Source organism: Pleurodeles waltl, chromosome 4_1 (assembly GCF_031143425.1).
Source record: "Pleurodeles waltl isolate 20211129_DDA chromosome 4_1, aPleWal1.hap1.20221129, whole genome shotgun sequence".
Classification (NCBI taxonomy): domain Eukaryota; kingdom Metazoa; phylum Chordata; class Amphibia; order Caudata; family Salamandridae; genus Pleurodeles; species Pleurodeles waltl.
This window is the reverse complement of record NC_090442.1, coordinates 76,205,572-76,223,658: the sequence shown is the minus strand read 5'-3', so window position 1 is coordinate 76,223,658 and position 18,087 is coordinate 76,205,572. Positions and strand designations below refer to the sequence as shown.

At 40.5% G+C, this 18,087-nt stretch overlaps 6 non-coding genes across 6 annotated transcripts; all 6 read left to right on the top strand.

Moving 5' to 3' along the window:
* Window positions 1-1,980: 1,980 nt before the first annotated feature.
* On the top strand, window positions 1,981-2,052 carry TRNAC-GCA (transfer RNA cysteine (anticodon GCA)). Its single transcript has one exon. It is a non-coding gene; the product is annotated as a tRNA-Cys (tRNA).
* Window positions 2,053-4,144: 2,092 nt separating this feature from the next.
* Window positions 4,145-4,216, top strand: TRNAC-GCA (transfer RNA cysteine (anticodon GCA)). The gene has a single exon. It is a non-coding gene; the product is annotated as a tRNA-Cys (tRNA).
* A 4,256-nt stretch (window positions 4,217-8,472) lies between these two features.
* On the top strand, window positions 8,473-8,544 carry TRNAC-GCA (transfer RNA cysteine (anticodon GCA)). The gene has a single exon. It is a non-coding gene; the product is annotated as a tRNA-Cys (tRNA).
* A 2,092-nt stretch (window positions 8,545-10,636) lies between these two features.
* TRNAC-GCA (transfer RNA cysteine (anticodon GCA)) lies at window positions 10,637-10,708 on the top strand. Its single transcript has one exon. It is a non-coding gene; the product is annotated as a tRNA-Cys (tRNA).
* A 2,092-nt stretch (window positions 10,709-12,800) lies between these two features.
* TRNAC-GCA (transfer RNA cysteine (anticodon GCA)) lies at window positions 12,801-12,872 on the top strand. Its single transcript has one exon. It is a non-coding gene; the product is annotated as a tRNA-Cys (tRNA).
* A 4,254-nt stretch (window positions 12,873-17,126) lies between these two features.
* TRNAC-GCA (transfer RNA cysteine (anticodon GCA)) lies at window positions 17,127-17,198 on the top strand. The gene has a single exon. It is a non-coding gene; the product is annotated as a tRNA-Cys (tRNA).
* Window positions 17,199-18,087: the final 889 nt, after the last annotated feature.

Genomic DNA, 18,087 nt, shown 5'->3' with positions numbered 1-18,087 from the left:
TTTATGTGCATCCTTATGACTCTTGTTGAAAATTAACAGTTTTCACACTCACACCCAGTAACTGCACCATGGATCAATCTGGGTGCCCCCTTCACACATGAAAGAAGCTTTCAATTTCTTTCTATATCACTTTCTACAATTCTTGGGGATTTATTGAAAGTATTTCACACTAAAACGACTATTTAAACAAAATAGCTCAAAGTTTTATGTGCATCCTTAAGACTGTTGTGTTAAAATTAACAGTTTTCACACTCACGCCCAGTAACTGCACCATGGATCAATTCGAGTAAAACAAGAGTTCGTACATTGGCACACAGGGACAAATTGAAATTTGTGTACACAGCATGATACTGTGTACTTTAATACATCTTATAACATTCTGTAGTGTGCAGCACACAGATAATGTTTTACGGCATGGATTTATTAACAAGCATTGCTTCTAATAATTGAGCATATAGCAGAAATTGCAGGTGCAAAGAAAAAATACATAGGTAAACAAATCACAAGTTTCTAAATTCCACTGTATTTACCACAGCACAGCTGATTTGTTGTGCTTTAAGAAACACTGTGTGCCTGTACAGCAGCAAAGATGTGAGTGTGTGGACACTGTATGCCCGTAATGCTTTCACAAATGTCCTTATACTGTAACAGAAGTCTCTGCAGTTTTAGAACTGAGTTTGGACAGTAGCATGTGTGCTTACTGATAGTAATATGTGTAAGAAACAAATGCCTGCATGCTGTTACTTGTGTCTTTCTCCAGTAGCACACCTATTTACTGTAATTAGTATGTAAGGTAACGTCGGCTAGACAAAACTGGACCCAAATGCTGGTACACTGTGACTGGCCTGTGTACTGTTTCCAGTGTGTTTCACTAGTATCACGCCAGCTTACCGTTACTAGAATGTACAGTAAGACTGGTCCAATATGTATACCATATCAAATTGTTTCACCATAAAACAAAGATATAGCATTGTTAAAGACATTACCACGTGAGGGACACAGAAATTGCATTTTAAAAGACATCTATGTGAACTTGCATCGATTAGAAGAGATAGTGACTGTGTGAGAGTTGTATGGTACTGCTAACCAAAGCACTGTTAAAAAGAAGTCTTTCCTCACTAGAGTTGTGTTCTGTCAATGTCTGAGGCAGTGGATTTTTAAATGAGCTAGGAGGCTTAGACTGGCTGAGTCACTGACAGCTTTGCACACTTACTGCAGAGAGTGAGCAGACGAGAGACTAAGACTGAAATTTAGGGCACAGAGTGATTGCAGAAGAGAGTAAGACTCACTCTCACTTCCAGCATGGTGAGTAGACAAGAGAGTAAGCTAGTCCCACAGCTGGAATCCCAGAGTAGGTATAACTCAGTGCTAGTCAGAGTCCATGGTATTATATGTGACGTCTGTACTCTGCAGCCTGCTGCTCGCAGTAATAAGGTGTGTGTGAAGGCATATTTCAGGAAAAGAGGATGTGTATAGCTCAGCAGTAAAGTATGTGACTGCAGATCAAGAGGTCCCCAGTTCAAGTCTTGCTTCCCACTTCTCCTTTTAAGGAACAAAAAAAAAATTCCCTGTTACTTATTTCAATTTCTGGAGATTTCTTGAAAGTATGTCACAGAAAAACCACTAATTAAAAAGAGTTTTAGGTTTTATCTGCGTCCGTAAGAGGGTTGTGTGAAAGGACCAGCAGCCGGTCTCCATAGCAGTCCCTGTGACTAGTGAAGCAAGAGTAAGCTTGAGAGTGAATTGGCACCCTTGGCCTAGGACCTGCTGTCATGCTATGTATTTTGGTGTGAATAGTGAAGCAACAGGTGTGTTGAGTGTGTCCATCAGCTTGTAGCCAGGGGCATGAGTCAGGCTGTGTCCCAGGCCCTGTGACTAATAAATCAGCAGGTGGTATAGAGAGCCTATAAAAGAGGAAGCCGTTCTGATGAGATCCACAGCAGCAGTTTCTAGTCCATCCACTTCCAGATAGTACAACAAGGGGGTATAGCTCAGTGGTAGAGCATTTGATTGCAGATCAAGAGGTCCTTGATTCAAATCCGGGTGCCCCCTTAATACTTTAAAGAAGCTGTCAATTTCTTTCTGTATCGCTTTTTTCAATTCTTGGGGATTTTTTGAAAGTATGTCACACTAAAACGACTAATTAAGCAAAATAGCTCAAAGTTTTATGTGCATCCTTATGACTCTTGTTGAAAATTAACAGTTTTCACACTCACACCCAGTAACTGCACCATGGATCAATCTGGGTGCCCCCTTCACACATGAAAGAAGCTTTCAATTTCTTTCTATATCACTTTCTACAATTCTTGGGGATTTATTGAAAGTATTTCACACTAAAACGACTATTTAAACAAAATAGCTCAAAGTTTTATGTGCATCCTTAAGACTGTTGTGCGAAAATTAACAGTTTTCACACTCACGCCCAGTAACTGCACCATGGATCAATTCGAGTAAAACAAGAGTTCGTACATTGGCACACAGGGACAAATTGAAATTTGTGTACACAGCATGATACTGTGTACTTTAATACATCTTTCTACATTCTGTAGTGTGCAGCACACAGATAATGTTTTACGGCATGGATTTATTAACAAGCATTGCTTCTAATAATTGAGCATATAGCAGAAATTGCAGGTGCAAAGAAAAAATACATAGGTAAACAAATCACAAGTTTCTAAATTCCACTGTATTTACCACAGCACAGCTGATTTGTTGTGCTTTAAGAAACACTGTGTGCCTGTACAGCAGCAAAGATGTGAGTGTGTGGACACTGTATGCCCGTAATGCTTTCACAAATGTCCTTATACTGTAACAGAAGTCTCTGCAGTTTTAGAACTGAGTTTGGACAGTAGCATGTGTGCTTACTGATAGTAATATGTGTAAGAAACAAATGCCTGCATGATGTTACTTGTGTCTTTCTCCAGTAGCACACCTATTTACTGTAATTAGTATGTAAGGTAACGTCGGCTAGACAAAACTGGACCCAAATGCTGGTACACTATGACTGGCCTGTGTACTGTTTCCAGTGTGTTTCACTAGTATCACGCCAGCTTACCGTTACTAGAATGTACAGTAAGACTGGTCCAATATGTATACCATATCAAATTGTTTTACCATAAAACAAAGATATAGCATTGTTAAAGACATTACCACGTGAGGGACACAGAAATTGCATTTTAAAAGACATCTATGTGAACTTGCATCGATTAGAAGAGATAGTGACTGTGTGAGAGTTGTATGGTACTGCTAACCAAAGCACTGTTAAAAATAAGTCTTTCCTCACTAGAGTTGTGTTCTGTCAATGTCTGAGGCAGTGGATTTTTAAATGAGCTAGGAGGCTTAGACTGGCTGAGTCACTGACAGCTTTGCACACTTACTGCAGAGAGTGAGCAGACGAGAGACTAAGACTGAAATTTAGGGCACAGAGTGATTGCAGAAGAGAGTAAGACTCACTCTCACTTCCAGCATGGTGAGTAGACAAGAGAGTAAGCTAGTCCCACAGCTGGAATCCCAGAGTAGGTATAACTCAGTGCTAGTCAGAGTCCATGGTATTATATGTGACGTCTGCACTCTTCAGCCTGCTGCTCGCAGTAATAAGGTGTGTGTGAAGGCATGTTTCAGGTAAAGAGGATGTGTATAGCTCAGCAGTTAAGTATGTGATTGCAGATCAAGAGGTCCCCAGTTCAAGTCTTGCTTCCCACTTCTCCTTTTAAGGAACAAAAAAAAAATTCTCTGTTACTTATTTCAATTTCTGGAGATTTCTTGAAAGTATGTCAGAGAAAAACCACTAATTAAAAAGAGTTTTAGGTTTTATCTGCGTCCGTAAGAGGGTTGTGTGAAAGGACCAGCAGCCGGTCTCCATAGCAGTCCCTGTGACTAGTGAAGCAAGAGTAAGCTTGAGAGTGAATTGGCACCCTTGGCCTAGGACCTGCTGTCATGCTATGTATTTTGGTGTGAATAGTGAAGCATCAGGTGTGTTGAGTGTGTCCATCAGCTTGTCGCCAGGGGCATGAGTCAGGCTGTGTCCCAGACCCTGTGACTAATAAATCAGCAGGTGGTATAGAGAGCCTATAAAAGAGGAAGCCGTTCTGATGAGATCCACAGCAGCAGTTTCTAGTCCATCCACTTCCACATAGTACAACAAGGGGGGGTAGCTCAGTGGTAGAGCGTTTGACTGCAGATCAAGAGGTCCCTGGTTCAAATCCGGGTGCCCCCTTAATACTTTAAAGAAGCTGTCAATTTCTTTCTGTATCGCTTTTTTCAATTCTTGGGTTTTTTTTGAAAGTATGTCACAATAAAACGACTAATTAAGCAAAATAGCTCAAAGTTTTATGTGCATCCTTATGACTCTTGTTGAAAATTAACAGTTTTCACACTCACACCCAGTAACTGCACCATGGATCAATCTGGGTGCCCCCTTCACACATGAAAGAAGCTTTCAATTTCTTTCTATATCACTTTCTACAATTCTTGGGGATTTATTGAAAGTATTTCACACTAAAACGACTGTTTAAACAAAATAGCTCAAAGTTTTATGTGCATCCTTAAGACTGTTGTGCGAAAATTAACAGTTTTCACACTCACGCCCAGTAACTGCACCATGGATCAATTCGAGTAAAACAAGAGTTCGTACATTGGCACACAGGGACAAATTGAAATTTGTGTACACAGCATGATACTGTGTACTTTAATACATCTTTCTACATTCTGTAGTGTGCAGCACACAGATAATGTTTTACGGCATGGATTTATTAACAAGCATTGCTTCTAATAATTCAGCATATAGCAGAAATTGCAGGTGCAAAGAAAAAATACATAGGTAAACAAATCACAAGTTTCTAAATGCCACTGTATTTACCACAGCACAGCTGATTTGTTGTGCTTTAAGAAACACTGTGTGCCTGTACAGCAGCAAAGATGTGAGTGTGTGGACACTGTATGCCCGTAATGCTTTCACAAATGTCCTTATATTGTACCAGAAGTCTCTGCAGTTTTAGAACTGACTTTGGACAGTAGCATGTGTGCTTACTGATAGTAATATGTGTAAGAAACAAATGCCTGCATGCTGTTACTTGTGTCTTTCTCCAGTAGCACACCTATTTACTGTAATTAGTATGTAAGGTAACGTCGGCTAGACATAAATGGACCCAAATGCTGGTACACTGTGACTGGCCTGTGTATTGTTTCCAGTGTGTTTCACTAGTATCACGCCAGCTTACCGTTACTAGAATGTACAGTAAGACTGGTCCAATATGTCTACCATATCAAATTGTTTTACCATAAAACAAAGATATAGCATTGTTAAAGACATTACCACGTGAGGGACACAGAAATTGCATTTTAAAAGACATCTATGTGAACTTGCATCGATTAGAAGAGATAGTGACTGTGTGAGAGTTGTATGGTACTGCTAACCAAAGCACTGTTAAAAAGAAGTCTTTCCTCACTAGAGTTGTGTTCTGTCAATGTCTGAGGCAGTGGATTTTTAAATGAGCTAGGAGGCTTAGACTGGCTGAGTCACTGACAGCTTTGCACACTTACTGCAGAGAGTGAGCAGACGAGAGAACAAGACTGAAATTTAGGGCACAGAGTGATTGCAGAAGAGAGTAAGACTCACTCTCACTTCCAGCATGGTGAGTAGACAAGAGAGTAAGCTAGTCCCACAGCTGGAATCCCAGAGTAGGTATAACTCAGTGCTAGTCAGAGTCCATGGTATTATATGTGACGTCTGCACTCTACAGCCTGCTGCTCGCAGTAATAAGGTGTGTGTGAAGGCATATTTCAGGAAAAGAGGATGTGTATAGCTCAGCAGTACAGTATGTGACTGCAGATCAAGAGGTCCCCAGCTCAAGTCCTGCTTCCCACTTCTCCTTTTAAGGAACAAAAAAAAAATTCTCTGTTACTTATTTCAATTTCTGGAGATTTCTTGAAAGTATGTCACAGAAAAACCACTAATTAAAAAGAGTTTTAGGTTTTCTCTGCGTCCGTAAGAGGGTTGTGTGAAAGGACCAGCAGCCGGTCTCCATAGCAGTCCCTGTGACTAGTGAAGCAAGAGTAAGCTTGAGAGTGAATTGGCACCCTTGGCCTAGGACCTGCTGTCATGCTATGTATTTTGGTGTGAATAGTGAAGCATCAGGTGTGTTGAGTGTGTCCATCAGCTTGTAGCCAGGGGCATGAGTCAGGCTGTGTCCCAGACCCTGTGACTAATAAATCAGCAGGTGGTATAGAGAGCCTATAAAAGAGGAAGCCGTTCTGATGAGATCCACAGCAGCAGTTTCTAGTCCATCCACTTCCAGATAGTACAACAAGGCGGTATAACTCCGTGGTAGAGCATTTGACTGTAGGTCAAGAGGTCCCTGGTTCAAATCCGGGTGCCCCCTTAATACTTTAAAGAAGCTGTCAATTTCTTTCTGTATCGCTTTTTTCAATTCTTGGGGATTTTTTGAAAGTATGTCACACTAAAACGACTAATTAAGCAAAATAGCTCAAAGTTTTATGTGCATCCTTATGACTCTTGTTGAAAATTAACAGTTTTCACACTCACACCCAGTAACTGCACCATGGATCAATCTGGGTGCCCTCTTCACACATGAAAGAAGCTTTCAATTTCTTTCTATATCACTTTCTACAATTCTTGGGGATTTATTGAAAGTATTTCACACTAAAACGACTATTTAAACAAAATAGCTCAAAGTTTTATGTGCATCCTTAAGACTGTTGTGCGAAAATTAACAGTTTTCACACTCACGCCCAGTAACTGCACCATGGATCAATTCGAGTAAAACAAGAGTTCGTACATTGGCACACAGGGACAAATTGAAATTTGTGTACACAGCATGATACTGTGTACTTTAATACATCTTATAACATTCTGTAGTGTGCAGCACACAGATAATGTTTTACGGCATGGATTTATTAACAAGCATTGCTTCTAATAATTGAGCATATAGCAGAAATTGCAGGTGCAAAGAAAAAATACATAGGTAAACAAATCACAAGTTTCTAAATTCCACTGTATTTACCACAGCACAGCTGATTTGTTGTGCTTTAAGAAACACTGTGTGCCTGTACAGCAGCAAAGATGTGAGTGTGTGGACACTGTATGCCCGTAATGCTTTCACAAATGTCCTTATTCTGTAACAGAAGTCTCTGCAGTTTTAGAACTGAGTTTGGACAGTAGCATGTGTGCTTACTGATAGTAATATGTGTAAGAAACAAATGCCTGCATGCTGTTACTTGTGTCTTTCTCCAGTAGCACACCTATTTACTGTAATTAGTATGTAAGGTAACGTCGGCTAGACAAAACTGGACCCAAATGCTGGTACACTATGACTGGCCTGTGTACTGTTTCCAGTGTGTTTCACTAGTATCACGCCAGCTTACCGTTACTAGAATGTACAGTAAGACTGGTCCAATATGTATACCATATCAAATTGTTTTACCATAAAACAAAGATATAGCATTGTTAAAGACATTACCACGTGAGGGACACAGAAATTGCATTTTAAAAGACATCTATGTGAACTTGCATCGATTAGAAGAGATAGTGACTGTGTGAGAGTTGTATGGTACTGCTAACCAAAGCACTGTTAAAAAGAAGTCTTTCCTCACTAGAGTTGTGTTCTGTCAATGTCTGAGGCAGTGTATTTTTAAATGAGCTAGGAGGCTTAGACTGGCTGAGTCACTGACAGCTTTGCACACTTACTGCAGAGAGTGAGCAGACGAGAGACTAAGACTGAAATTTAGGGCACAGAGTGATTGCAGAAGAGAGTAAGACTCACTCTCACTTCCAGCATGGTGAGTAGACAAGAGAGTAAGCTAGTCCCACAGCTGGAATCCCAGAGTAGGTATAACTCAGTGCTAGTCAGAGTCCATGGTATTATATGTGACGTCTGCACTCTACACCCTGCTGCTCGCAGTAATAAGGTGTGTGTGAAGGCATATTTCAGGAAAAGAGGGTGTGTATAGCTCAGCAGTAAAGCATGTGACTGCAGATCAAGAGGTCCCCAGTTCAAGTCTTGCTTCCCACTTCTCCTTTTAAGGAACAAAAAAATAATTCTCTGTTACTTATTTCAATTTCTGGAGATTTCTTGAAAGTATGTCACAGAAAAACCACTAATTAAAAAGAGTTTTAGGTTTTATCTGCGTCTGTAAGAGGGTAGTGTGAAAGGACCAGCAGCCGGTCTCCATAGCAGTCCCTGTGACTAGTGAAGCAAGAGTAAGCTTGAGAGTGAATTGGCACCCTTGGCCAAGGACCTGCTGTCATGCTATGTATTTTGGTGTGAATAGTGAAGCATCAGGTGTGTTGAGTGTGTCCATCAGCTTGTAGCCAGGGGCATGAGTCAGGCTGTGTCCCAGACCCTGTGACTAATAAATCAGCAGGTGGTATAGAGAGCCTATAAAAGAGGAAGCCGTTCTGATGAGATCCACAGCAGCAGTTTCTAGTCCATCCACTTCCAGATAGTACAACAAGGGGGTATAGCTCAGTGGTAGAGCATTTGACTGCAGGTCAAGAGGTCCCTGGTTCAAATCCGGGTGCCCCCTTAATACTTTAAAGAAGCTGTCAATTTCTTTCTGTATCGCTTTTTTAAATTCTTGGGGATTTTTTGAAAGTATGTCACACTAAAACGACTAATTAAGCAAAATAGCTCAAAGTTTTGTGTGCATCCTTATGACTCTTGTTGAAAATTAACAGTTTTCACACTCACACCCAGTAACTGCACCATGGATCAATCTGGGTGCCCCCTTCACACATGAAAGAAGCTTTCAATTTCTTTCTATATCACTTTCTACAATTCTTGGGGATTTATTGAAAGTATTTCACACTAAAACGACTATTTAAACAAAATAGCTCAAAGTTTTATGTGCATCCTTAAGACTGTTGTGTTAAAATTAACAGTTTTCACACTCACGCCCAGTAACTGCACCATGGATCAATTCGAGTAAAACAAGAGTTCGTACATTGGCACACAGGGACAAATTGAAATTTGTGTACACAGCATGATACTGTGTACTTTAATACATCTTATAACATTCTGTAGTGTGCAGCACACAGATAATGTTTTACGGCATGGATTTATTAACAAGCATTGCTTCTAATAATTGAGCATATAGCAGAAATTGCAGGTGCAAAGAAAAAATACATAGGTAAACAAATCACAAGTTTCTAAATTCCACTGTATTTACCACAGCACAGCTGATTTGTTGTGCTTTAAGAAACACTGTGTGCCTGTACAGCAGCAAAGATGTGAGTGTGTGGACACTGTATGCCCGTAATGCTTTCACAAATGTCCTTATACTGTAACAGAAGTCTCTGCAGTTTTAGAACTGAGTTTGGACAGTAGCATGTGTGCTTACTGATAGTAATATGTGTAAGAAACAAATGCCTGCATGCTGTTACTTGTGTCTTTCTCCAGTAGCACACCTATTTACTGTAATTAGTATGTAAGGTAACGTCGGCTAGACAAAACTGGACCCAAATGCTGGTACACTGTGACTGGCCTGTGTACTGTTTCCAGTGTGTTTCACTAGTATCACGCCAGCTTACCGTTACTAGAATGTACAGTAAGACTGGTCCAATATGTATACCATATCAAATTGTTTCACCATAAAACAAAGATATAGCATTGTTAAAGACATTACCACGTGAGGGACACAGAAATTGCATTTTAAAAGACATCTATGTGAACTTGCATCGATTAGAAGAGATAGTGACTGTGTGAGAGTTGTATGGTACTGCTAACCAAAGCACTGTTAAAAAGAAGTCTTTCCTCACTAGAGTTGTGTTCTGTCAATGTCTGAGGCAGTGGATTTTTAAATGAGCTAGGAGGCTTAGACTGGCTGAGTCACTGACAGCTTTGCACACTTACTGCAGAGAGTGAGCAGACGAGAGACTAAGACTGAAATTTAGGGCACAGAGTGATTGCAGAAGAGAGTAAGACTCACTCTCACTTCCAGCATGGTGAGTAGACAAGAGAGTAAGCTAGTCCCACAGCTGGAATCCCAGAGTAGGTATAACTCAGTGCTAGTCAGAGTCCATGGTATTATATGTGACGTCTGTACTCTGCAGCCTGCTGCTCGCAGTAATAAGGTGTGTGTGAAGGCATATTTCAGGAAAAGAGGATGTGTATAGCTCAGCAGTAAAGTATGTGACTGCAGATCAAGAGGTCCCCAGTTCAAGTCTTGCTTCCCACTTCTCCTTTTAAGGAACAAAAAAAAAATTCCCTGTTACTTATTTCAATTTCTGGAGATTTCTTGAAAGTATGTCACAGAAAAACCACTAATTAAAAAGAGTTTTAGGTTTTATCTGCGTCCGTAAGAGGGTTGTGTGAAAGGACCAGCAGCCGGTCTCCATAGCAGTCCCTGTGACTAGTGAAGCAAGAGTAAGCTTGAGAGTGAATTGGCACCCTTGGCCTAGGACCTGCTGTCATGCTATGTATTTTGGTGTGAATAGTGAAGCAACAGGTGTGTTGAGTGTGTCCATCAGCTTGTAGCCAGGGGCATGAGTCAGGCTGTGTCCCAGGCCCTGTGACTAATAAATCAGCAGGTGGTATAGAGAGCCTATAAAAGAGGAAGCCGTTCTGATGAGATCCACAGCAGCAGTTTCTAGTCCATCCACTTCCAGATAGTACAACAAGGGGGTATAGCTCAGTGGTAGAGCATTTGATTGCAGATCAAGAGGTCCTTGATTCAAATCCGGGTGCCCCCTTAATACTTTAAAGAAGCTGTCAATTTCTTTCTGTATCGCTTTTTTCAATTCTTGGGGATTTTTTGAAAGTATGTCACACTAAAACGACTAATTAAGCAAAATAGCTCAAAGTTTTATGTGCATCCTTATGACTCTTGTTGAAAATTAACAGTTTTCACACTCACACCCAGTAACTGCACCATGGATCAATCTGGGTGCCCCCTTCACACATGAAAGAAGCTTTCAATTTCTTTCTATATCACTTTCTACAATTCTTGGGGATTTATTGAAAGTATTTCACACTAAAACGACTATTTAAACAAAATAGCTCAAAGTTTTATGTGCATCCTTAAGACTGTTGTGCGAAAATTAACAGTTTTCACACTCACGCCCAGTAACTGCACCATGGATCAATTCGAGTAAAACAAGAGTTCGTACATTGGCACACAGGGACAAATTGAAATTTGTGTACACAGCATGATACTGTGTACTTTAATACATCTTTCTACATTCTGTAGTGTGCAGCACACAGATAATGTTTTACGGCATGGATTTATTAACAAGCATTGCTTCTAATAATTGAGCATATAGCAGAAATTGCAGGTGCAAAGAAAAAATACATAGGTAAACAAATCACAAGTTTCTAAATTCCACTGTATTTACCACAGCACAGCTGATTTGTTGTGCTTTAAGAAACACTGTGTGCCTGTACAGCAGCAAAGATGTGAGTGTGTGGACACTGTATGCCCGTAATGCTTTCACAAATGTCCTTATACTGTAACAGAAGTCTCTGCAGTTTTAGAACTGAGTTTGGACAGTAGCATGTGTGCTTACTGATAGTAATATGTGTAAGAAACAAATGCCTGCATGATGTTACTTGTGTCTTTCTCCAGTAGCACACCTATTTACTGTAATTAGTATGTAAGGTAACGTCGGCTAGACAAAACTGGACCCAAATGCTGGTACACTATGACTGGCCTGTGTACTGTTTCCAGTGTGTTTCACTAGTATCACGCCAGCTTACCGTTACTAGAATGTACAGTAAGACTGGTCCAATATGTATACCATATCAAATTGTTTTACCATAAAACAAAGATATAGCATTGTTAAAGACATTACCACGTGAGGGACACAGAAATTGCATTTTAAAAGACATCTATGTGAACTTGCATCGATTAGAAGAGATAGTGACTGTGTGAGAGTTGTATGGTACTGCTAACCAAAGCACTGTTAAAAATAAGTCTTTCCTCACTAGAGTTGTGTTCTGTCAATGTCTGAGGCAGTGGATTTTTAAATGAGCTAGGAGGCTTAGACTGGCTGAGTCACTGACAGCTTTGCACACTTACTGCAGAGAGTGAGCAGACGAGAGACTAAGACTGAAATTTAGGGCACAGAGTGATTGCAGAAGAGAGTAAGACTCACTCTCACTTCCAGCATGGTGAGTAGACAAGAGAGTAAGCTAGTCCCACAGCTGGAATCCCAGAGTAGGTATAACTCAGTGCTAGTCAGAGTCCATGGTATTATATGTGACGTCTGCACTCTTCAGCCTGCTGCTCGCAGTAATAAGGTGTGTGTGAAGGCATGTTTCAGGTAAAGAGGATGTGTATAGCTCAGCAGTTAAGTATGTGATTGCAGATCAAGAGGTCCCCAGTTCAAGTCTTGCTTCCCACTTCTCCTTTTAAGGAACAAAAAAAAAATTCTCTGTTACTTATTTCAATTTCTGGAGATTTCTTGAAAGTATGTCAGAGAAAAACCACTAATTAAAAAGAGTTTTAGGTTTTATCTGCGTCCGTAAGAGGGTTGTGTGAAAGGACCAGCAGCCGGTCTCCATAGCAGTCCCTGTGACTAGTGAAGCAAGAGTAAGCTTGAGAGTGAATTGGCACCCTTGGCCTAGGACCTGCTGTCATGCTATGTATTTTGGTGTGAATAGTGAAGCATCAGGTGTGTTGAGTGTGTCCATCAGCTTGTCGCCAGGGGCATGAGTCAGGCTGTGTCCCAGACCCTGTGACTAATAAATCAGCAGGTGGTATAGAGAGCCTATAAAAGAGGAAGCCGTTCTGATGAGATCCACAGCAGCAGTTTCTAGTCCATCCACTTCCACATAGTACAACAAGGGGGGGTAGCTCAGTGGTAGAGCGTTTGACTGCAGATCAAGAGGTCCCTGGTTCAAATCCGGGTGCCCCCTTAATACTTTAAAGAAGCTGTCAATTTCTTTCTGTATCGCTTTTTTCAATTCTTGGGTTTTTTTTGAAAGTATGTCACAATAAAACGACTAATTAAGCAAAATAGCTCAAAGTTTTATGTGCATCCTTATGACTCTTGTTGAAAATTAACAGTTTTCACACTCACACCCAGTAACTGCACCATGGATCAATCTGGGTGCCCCCTTCACACATGAAAGAAGCTTTCAATTTCTTTCTATATCACTTTCTACAATTCTTGGGGATTTATTGAAAGTATTTCACACTAAAACGACTGTTTAAACAAAATAGCTCAAAGTTTTATGTGCATCCTTAAGACTGTTGTGCGAAAATTAACAGTTTTCACACTCACGCCCAGTAACTGCACCATGGATCAATTCGAGTAAAACAAGAGTTCGTACATTGGCACACAGGGACAAATTGAAATTTGTGTACACAGCATGATACTGTGTACTTTAATACATCTTTCTACATTCTGTAGTGTGCAGCACACAGATAATGTTTTACGGCATGGATTTATTAACAAGCATTGCTTCTAATAATTCAGCATATAGCAGAAATTGCAGGTGCAAAGAAAAAATACATAGGTAAACAAATCACAAGTTTCTAAATGCCACTGTATTTACCACAGCACAGCTGATTTGTTGTGCTTTAAGAAACACTGTGTGCCTGTACAGCAGCAAAGATGTGAGTGTGTGGACACTGTATGCCCGTAATGCTTTCACAAATGTCCTTATATTGTACCAGAAGTCTCTGCAGTTTTAGAACTGACTTTGGACAGTAGCATGTGTGCTTACTGATAGTAATATGTGTAAGAAACAAATGCCTGCATGCTGTTACTTGTGTCTTTCTCCAGTAGCACACCTATTTACTGTAATTAGTATGTAAGGTAACGTCGGCTAGACATAAATGGACCCAAATGCTGGTACACTGTGACTGGCCTGTGTATTGTTTCCAGTGTGTTTCACTAGTATCACGCCAGCTTACCGTTACTAGAATGTACAGTAAGACTGGTCCAATATGTCTACCATATCAAATTGTTTTACCATAAAACAAAGATATAGCATTGTTAAAGACATTACCACGTGAGGGACACAGAAATTGCATTTTAAAAGACATCTATGTGAACTTGCATCGATTAGAAGAGATAGTGACTGTGTGAGAGTTGTATGGTACTGCTAACCAAAGCACTGTTAAAAAGAAGTCTTTCCTCACTAGAGTTGTGTTCTGTCAATGTCTGAGGCAGTGGATTTTTAAATGAGCTAGGAGGCTTAGACTGGCTGAGTCACTGACAGCTTTGCACACTTACTGCAGAGAGTGAGCAGACGAGAGAACAAGACTGAAATTTAGGGCACAGAGTGATTGCAGAAGAGAGTAAGACTCACTCTCACTTCCAGCATGGTGAGTAGACAAGAGAGTAAGCTAGTCCCACAGCTGGAATCCCAGAGTAGGTATAACTCAGTGCTAGTCAGAGTCCATGGTATTATATGTGACGTCTGCACTCTACAGCCTGCTGCTCGCAGTAATAAGGTGTGTGTGAAGGCATATTTCAGGAAAAGAGGATGTGTATAGCTCAGCAGTACAGTATGTGACTGCAGATCAAGAGGTCCCCAGCTCAAGTCCTGCTTCCCACTTCTCCTTTTAAGGAACAAAAAAAAAATTCTCTGTTACTTATTTCAATTTCTGGAGATTTCTTGAAAGTATGTCACAGAAAAACCACTAATTAAAAAGAGTTTTAGGTTTTCTCTGCGTCCGTAAGAGGGTTGTGTGAAAGGACCAGCAGCCGGTCTCCATAGCAGTCCCTGTGACTAGTGAAGCAAGAGTAAGCTTGAGAGTGAATTGGCACCCTTGGCCTAGGACCTGCTGTCATGCTATGTATTTTGGTGTGAATAGTGAAGCATCAGGTGTGTTGAGTGTGTCCATCAGCTTGTAGCCAGGGGCATGAGTCAGGCTGTGTCCCAGACCCTGTGACTAATAAATCAGCAGGTGGTATAGAGAGCCTATAAAAGAGGAAGCCGTTCTGATGAGATCCACAGCAGCAGTTTCTAGTCCATCCACTTCCAGATAGTACAACAAGGGGGTATTGCTCAGTGGTAGAGCATTTGACTGAAGGTCAAGAGGTCCCTGGTTCAAATCCGGGTGCCCCCTTAATACTTTAAAGATGCTGTCAATTTCTTTCTGTATCGCTTTTTTCAATTCTTGGGGATTTTTTGAAAGTATGTCACACTAAAACGACTAATTAAGCAAAATAGCTCAAAGTTTTATGTGCATCCTTATGACTCTTGTTGAAAATTAACAGTTTTCACACTCACACCCAGTAACTGCACCATGGATCAATCTGGGTGCCCCCTTCACACATGAAAGAAGCTTTCAATTTCTTTCTATATCACTTTCTACAATTCTTGGGGATTTATTGAAAGTATTTCACACTAAAACGACTATTTAAACAAAATAGCTCAAAGTTTTATGTGCATCCTTAAGACTGTTGTGCGAAAATTAACAGTTTTCACACTCATGGACAGTAACTGCACCATGGATCAATTCGAGTAAAACAAGAGTTCGTACATTGGCACACAGGGACAAATTGAAATTTGTGTACACAGCATGATACTGTGTTTTAATACATCTTTCTACATTCTGTAGTGTGCAGCACACAGATAATGTTTTACGGCATGGATTTATTAACAAGCATTGCTTCTAATAATTGAGCATATAGCAGAAATTGCAGGTGCAAAGAAAAAATACATAGGTAAACAAATCACGAGTTTCTAAATTCCACTGTATTTACCACAGCACAGCTGATTTGTTGTGCTTTAAGAAACACTGTGTGCCTGTACAGCAGCAAAGATGTGAGTGTGTGGACACTGTATGCCCGTAATGCTTTCACAAATGTCCTTATACTGTAACAGAAGTCTCTGCAGTTTTAGAACTGAGTTTGGACAGTAGCATGTGTGCTTACTGATAGTAATATGTGTAAGAAACAAATGCCTGCATGCTGTTACTTGTGTCTTTCTCCAGTAGCACACCTATTTACTGTAATTAGTATGTAAGGTAACGTCGGCTAGACAAAACTGGACCCAAATGCTGGTACACTGTGACTGGCCTGTGTACTGTTTCCAGTGTGTTTCACTAGTATCACGCCAGCTTACCGTTACTAGAATGTACAGTAAGACTGGTCCAATATGTATACCATATCAAATTGTTTTACCATAAAACAAAGATATAGCATTGTTAAAGACATTACCACGTGAGGGACACAGAAATTGCATTTTAAAAGACATCTATGTGAACTTGCATCGATTAGAAGAGATAGTGACTGTGTGAGAGTTGTATGGTACTGCTAACCAAAGCACTGTTAAAAAGAAGTCTTTCCTCACTAGAGTTGTGTTCTGTCAATGTCTGAGGCAGTGGATTTTTCAATGAGCTAGGAGGCTTAGACTGGCTGAGTCACTGACAGCTTTGCACACTTACTGCAGAGAGTGAGCAGACGAGAGACTAAGACTGAAATTTAGGGCACAGAGTGATTGCAGAAGAGAGTAAGACTCACTCTCACTTCCAGCATGGTGAGTAGACAAGAGAGTAAGCTAGTCCCACAGCTGGAATCCCAGAGTAGGTATAACTCAGTGCTAGTCAGAGTCCATGGTATTATATGTGACGTCTGCACTCTACAGCCTGCTGCTCGCAGTAATAAGGTGTGTGTGAACGCATATTTCAGGAAAAGAGGATGTGTATAGCTCAGCAGTAAAGTATGTGACTGCAGATCAAGAGGTCCCCAGCTCAAGTCCTGCTTCCCACTTCTCCTTTTAAGGAACAAAAAAAAAATTCTCTGTTACTTATTTCAATTTCTGGAGATTTCTTGAAAGTATGTCACAGAAAAACCACTAATTAAAAAGAGTTTTAGGTTTTATCTGCGTCCGTAAGAGGGTTGTGTGAAAGGACCAGCAGCCGGTCTCCATAGCAGTCCCTGTGACTAGTGAAGCAAGAGTAAGCTTGAGAGTGAATTGGCACCCTTGGCCTAGGACCTGCTGTCATGCTATGTATTTTGGTGTGAATAGTGAAGCATCAGGTGTGTTGAGTGTGTCCATCAGCTTGTAGCCAGGGGCATGAGTCAGGCTGTGTCCCAGACCCTGTGACTAATAAATCAGCAGGTGGTATAGAGAGCCTATAAAAGAGGAAGCCGTTCTGATGAGATCCACAGCAGCAGTTTCTAGTCCATCCACTTCCAGATAGTACAACAAGGGGGTATAGCTCAGTGGTAGAGCGTTTGACTGCAGATCAAGAGGTCCCTGGTTCAAATCCGGGTGCCCCCTTAATACTTTAAAGAAGCTGTCAATTTCTTTCTGTATCGCTTTTTTCAATTCTTGGGGATTTTTTGAAAGTATGTCACACTAAAACGACTAATTAAGCAAAATAGCTCAAAGTTTTATGTGCATCCTTATGACTCTTGTTGAAAATTAACAGTTTTCACACTCACACCCAGTAACTGCACCATGGATCAATCTGGGTGCCCCCTTCACACATGAAAGAAGCTTTCAATTTCTTTCTATATCACTTTCTACAATTCTTGGGGATTTATTGAAAGTATTTCACACTAAAACGACTATTTAAACAAAATAGCTCAAAGTTTTATGTGCATCCTTAAGACTGTTGTGCGAAAATTAACAGTTTTCACACTCACGCCCAGTAACTGCACCATGGATCAATTCGAGTAAAACAAGAGTTCGTACATTGGCACACAGGGACAAATTGAAATTTGTGTACACAGCATGATACTGTGTACTTTAATACATCTTTCTACATTCTGTAGTGTGCAGCACACAGATAATGTTTTACGGCATGGATTTATTAACAAGCATTGCTTCTAATAATTGAGCATATAGCAGAAATTGCAGGTGCAAAGAAAAAATACATAGGTAAACAAATCACAAGTTTCTAAATTCCACTGTATTTACCACAGCACAGCTGATTTGTTGTGCTTTAAGAAACACTGTGTGCCTGTACAGCAGCAAAGATGTGAGTGTGTGGACACTGTATGCCCGTAATGCTTTCACAAATGTCCTTATACTGTAACAGAAGTCTCTGCAGTTTTAGAACTGAGTTTGGACAGTAGCATGTGTGCTTACTGATAGTAATATGTGTAAGAAACAAATGCCTGCATGCTGTTACTTGTGTCTTTCTCCAGTAGCACACCTATTTACT